Genomic DNA, 5,627 nt, shown 5'->3' with positions numbered 1-5,627 from the left:
AGGGTAATCTCTGCAGGATGGTTAGTTCCTCCAAAATCAGCCTCCTCACAGCCAAGCAGTAGCAGATGTCATTCCAGAACTGCACCAGCTCCTTGCTTCTTCCTGGCAACTGGCAACTCTGGAAGAACATGCTGAGACCTGGCTGCCCCAGAAACTCCGGCTGTTATACCCCAAAACCAACCTTGGCATAGGCAATAAAGACAGTGAGGAGGAATTAGGTGTGGGTTTGAACCAAATTATCAGCAAATCTGCAGTGTGTTGAAGCAGGGCAGTGGCTACACTGCCAACTAGGCTGTAAACAATGAACCTGCAAAGCAGGCAGTTCTCAAGCTGTACCAAGCACCTCAGCTTTGCCACAAAGGGATCAGGCCCCAAACCCACTTTGACTCCTTTCGACCATCCCAACAAAGCATGGTTCTCTGTTGCACAGTTGAAGAATAGAAAGCCTGGAGAGGCCCAGCAATCCAACTTTGGGTGCACAGCAAAGGTGACATCATAGTCAGGGCCACAGTGTTCTGACCCCAGGTACCAGTGCTTGACAAAAACCTTGAGTGAACAAACATCATCTCCTACCCAGCAGGACTAGGCCCTCAGGTGTGAGGCATGTCCTGAACTCAGTGGAATAAAGGGGTCCCTATTGTGTTCAGTGACAGCTCACTCACCCCCAGAATTAACAGCAACAAGCTCCAGAAAGTGAAAAAAAGCAAGAGCACTGTGTGTACACTGTTAATCAAACCACTTTGTCTAACATTTTAATCATTAGAGCATTAAGCAAATGATCTTATTATGTGCAGTTAATACTAAAGCGGATTTAAGAGTAAATTCTTCAAGTCCACCTTTGTAATCTCCATTTCTTCTGTTTTTGCTTCATGAGTTTATAAGTTGTTTCATTTGTACTATTGGTGCATATGCTAAGTAAACACACATTTTTTTCAAAGTGCTATAACTTAGACTTAAAAAAAGAAACTGGAAACTACCAGTGATGTACAAACAACATTAGCTGAAATGCACAGAATCTTTTAAAAGTTGATATTAGGAGCTGAGGTATAGCTCATTGGTAGTTTACCTAGCATGCATGCAGCCCTGGGTCCACTTCCAAGCAAAAAAAAAAAAACAAAAACAAAAAAACAAAAAATGAAAAATGGTAAATCATGCAATGTGAATGCTACCAGCATTATATTTGGCATAAACCTTGCCAAAATTCTGTAATAGATTCTTGAAAGTTAAAGACTGGTTCCAACATTATTTTCTCTAAGTTTATTTTTCCTTCAAAATTTGTAAAATGTAATAGTGAGATTTTTAATCGCCATAACATTTGGATTCTTTTTATAAGATTTGAATATTGTTAGACTTTTCTATTCTTTGCGCAAATATTGCTAATTTTGAAAAGGTAAAAATCTTCAAAACCATATCATGGTTCTTAAACATTCTGAAAAGCAGCAGTTTTATTTTAAATATTAATAACTTCCTGAGCATGCAAATAGGTTATAAACATCAAAGCTATATCACTGAACCATAATTATATTTAAACCAATAAACTTTTAGGTTAGATCCCAAAGTAACTGTTAAATGAAACTTCAACGAGTTGAGCAAGTTTAAAATAATGATTCATAATCCAGCATCACAAAGCAAAAGAGTAGGGGCACAAGATGAGGCAGCATTTAGAGACAGAAAAGAGATGCAAGGTACAAGAAGACCTCAGCTGGTTACAAAGTTAATTTGCAGGTTGCCAATTTTGTTTGTCTCTTGGTGAGTTGAGACCTCGCTGCTGTGATTGGCTGGGATTCTTTGTTAGTTACAATAGAACTCTCTTACCTAGGCTTTCAGTACTACAATAGAGTGCAGATGGATGTTACTTTCACAATAACATGGGGGTGGGAGAGCCAGAGAAGGAGGAGTGTGCCCAGAAGGCATGGAGCCATACTAATCATTCAAGACACTCTGTTTCCACATGGAATTGTAAACAACAACTCAGGATATTTTGCATAAGGGAGTAGGACCAGAAGGAGCCTCTGGCTGCAGGTGACCTACCCCCAACACCCTGCCAGCTTTGTGGAGTTGAAAAAATGTCTGTGGGTATGTAAAAGATCATCCTCTAGAGAAAGATGGGCTAGGTGCACCTGACTTCATCACACACCTCAGCTGCAGCCAACCTGAGCAGATTTCTCAGGTGTTACAACCATGGGACTTAGCTGCAGCCCTGGGATGTGAGAGAAATCAGTTCTGCTTTCCTTAGTTTTGAAATCCCCCTCCTGATTTTGCTGAATAAATGTTCAGATATTTATGTGTCTCAGGGGTTTAGTGGGTAGGTGGTTCTCCACATATGCATTTCTTTGTCCTTATATTCAACCAACCTTAGTTGCAAAACATTTAGAAATGATTCCATCTGTACTAAATAAACAGGAACATTTTTCAGTTATTACTACCTTACATATTACAAAGTGTTTAGGTTCTACTCAGTATTCAATTTAATGTCCAATGGTTTATAAAATGCAAATGCATGCATGCATTATATGAAAATGTTGTACCATTTCCTAGGAATGACTTAAGCATTCCTGAATTCTGGTATCTGTGGGGCTCTTAGAACCCATCCAATCCAGCAATAAAAAGATTTCTGTGATGATGGGCCTCTACAAAACTTAGGTGATCTTTGGTCCAGGGTACACCCTCAGATCTCTGGCATTGTCTCCAGTCACACACTTGATATAGAAGGAACTCATCTAAGAGAGCAGAGCTGGAATCCATCCAAAGTGCCTTCGAGAGCCAGGCATGCATTGGGGATTCAGTTTCATGAGTTAGAAAGGGTGAAACTCCCTTGATTGAAGGGGTCCTTGACCTGCTGGTAGTTAAAATTCTGGGAATGGACATGAAGCCAGGAAGACCTCTGACCCCTACCTGTCTACTTTCTATGAAATCTCCATCTGCCATAAAGGGGCATGGCTCCTCCCTTCACTCCTCCCCTCCCCTCATTATGCAGGGGTCCTTCAGTATTGTCCCACCTCCTTTTCAGAGGTGCTGCTTTATTTCCACAGCAGCCTGCGGGGGTTGGGTTGTTAGCGAGGGATTGTGGGCCTGAGCATCACAGTGTGGGGGCCACCTGTGCAGGTTTGTGCGCATACGGGTGTGCGCATGTCTAGGTCCCCAGGTTCTGGTCCCAACTCTACCCGCAGGAGTACCAGACTGTACACATGGATAGTGGCCAGGTGGTGCACTCCGGATGGCTGAGAAAATTGCACCCAGAGAACAGGTTGCGACTCTGTGAGTGTGGGTCTGTGCAGAAACTGGGACCATCCAGAGGGTGCATGGGCAGTAGGTGTGGACAGCAGGGGGAGTATAGGTGGAGGGGAACTTTAAAGACTCTCGCTAGCCAGTCTCCCTATAAACTCAACCCATTTCAAAGTTTATATCAAGGACTTGAGAGGAAAAGGGTGTATTTCCAGGGCTCAGGGCCATAGATGCAGCTTAAGTTCATGCTGAGGATCAAGTAGTGACTGGACCTGCTCCTCCTCCCACCCCCACACTTGCGGTCACTTTCAGTGGTCCACAGCTGCTGTTAGCCAGCAGTGCTATTTGTGCTCTTGCAGTTCTACTTATTTAAGCAGAGGTGAAAGGAAGATGAGCAGCACCTTTCCACTGTTGTCACCTTGCTCTTTCTTGTAGTGTCTCTTTCTTCTCTTGAGAAAGGCACCTTGCATGCTGCTGTTTTTCAACTCTGAGCCTCCTGGATGAAACTGATTCATATACCCAAACCATGAGGATGAAACTGCATTAAATTTCTCTGCCAGGGTTGATTTCTAAACTCCTGCCCTGTATATCCATCTGAGAAGTAATGCCTGTACTATTTCCCAGAGCACACAAGTTCACCACACCCAGAACTAATCTCTTCTTCATCCCTCTGCCCATCACCCCATACCTGCTCAGTATATGGTGCCACCAACTAGCCACTTGTCTGCTGAGAAATATGGAAACCATCTTTGAGCTCCTGTCACCCGGTAATCCATGTTAGACCCCCACCAGACTAAATATTCTGGCTATGAATGCCCCACCCACCACCTTGAGGATGAGCATTGCTCATCTATGACAACAACATGGGAGCTCACCCATGTGTAAAGCTCTATGCTGGACCATTCACTTCAAATTAATTTAGTGTTGTTCACCCTGTGATCAGGACCATGTAGTTCTGTCCCAAAGCTGGAGAACTGTAAAGAAGCAAATGTTTTATACTGAGGTAGTTGAAGATGCCCCTTTCCCAGAATTCCCATGTGACCTGATTTGAAACCCTGTGTTGTGGCCTCATCAGGTGCTGACAGCAGTAGAGTCAGGATGCAGAAGGCCTCCAGTGCTGATAGCCCCTTCTGTCTTCCTTTCTTTACATCTGCCCCTCCCCAGTCCTGCCAAACCTTTAATCCCCGACATTCCTAAACTGTCCTCTCTGTCTGTAACCTGATCACCTCACCTGTGCTGCTTCATTGGACTCAGGTAGTATGTTAACTTTTGGATATTTTCAGTTTGGGTCTCTATGAACTTGTCTAAGTTATTGTGTGTCAACAATTCATTTTCTTTTTGTTAAGTGGTATCCAGGTCCATGGTTGTACCAGTCTCTTGGTTTGACCATTTGTCCTCATTAGATTTCAAGAATGCTTATGGCTAAGAGCACTGTACACATTCATGTGATTGCATAGTGGCCTCAAGTATTTTTCTGCTTTCCTTAAGGACTGTTTGCTTTTATTTTATGTTGAGTTTTAAGAATATCTTACACACTCAAGATAGTAATCCTTTGCTCAAAGTGTGGTTAACATTTTTGTTTTTTTTTTTTTGTTTGTTTTTGTTCTTGTTTTTTTTTTTTTTGGTTGTGGATACTGGAGATTGATCACTGGGGTATTTTTAAAAGGTCTACATCCCAGTTCTTTGTACTTTATTTTTATTTTTAAGATGGAGTCTCACTAAGTTGCTGAGACTGTCCTCAAATTGAGGCTGAAGTAATCCTCCTGTCTCAGTCTCCCATGTTTTTAGGTTGACAGGCATGGGCAACACACACAGCTTGCCTTTTCATTCAGTCTGTTCCTTGTATTTTTATCCACTGAACCAGAGCTTTCACTGAGCAGGAGCTTATCAATTTTTCAATCTTTCCTTTTTTAGATTACACTTTATTGTCAAATCTGGGAATGCTTTGCTTAACCCTAGATTCTGAGGGTTTCCTCATTTTGTTTAGTTTTGTTTTAATAAATGTTATGCTTTGGATCTACAATATCCCTCAAACCTCAGGTGTGTGTGCTGCAGGTTTCAGAGGTGAAAAGGCTGGATTACAAGGGCTCTAATCTTATCAGTGGGTTAACCCATCTAATGGAATAATAATTTGTTTAGAGCAGACTAGGTTACAGCTCAGCGGTACAACATCTGCACAGCATGAGTGAGGCCTTGGATTCCATCCCCACTGTGGGCAAAATATATTAACTAAATTAATGACTTGAGTTGATTTACAAAGAGGTGTTGAAAATTAGAATCAAGTCAGTTTTGACTAGGGGAAGTGGGTTCCAGGGTGTGACTTGGGTGACTGTAAGGTCCCTTACTGCCTGTCTCTCTGTCCCTGATTTCTTGTTGCCAGAGTTGAGCACCTTTTCAATTTC

This window comes from Sciurus vulgaris, assembly GCF_902686455.1.
Source record: "Sciurus vulgaris genome assembly, contig: HiC_scaffold_265_arrow_ctg1, whole genome shotgun sequence".
Taxonomy (NCBI): domain Eukaryota; kingdom Metazoa; phylum Chordata; class Mammalia; order Rodentia; family Sciuridae; genus Sciurus; species Sciurus vulgaris.
This window is presented reverse-complemented; position numbering follows the sequence as displayed.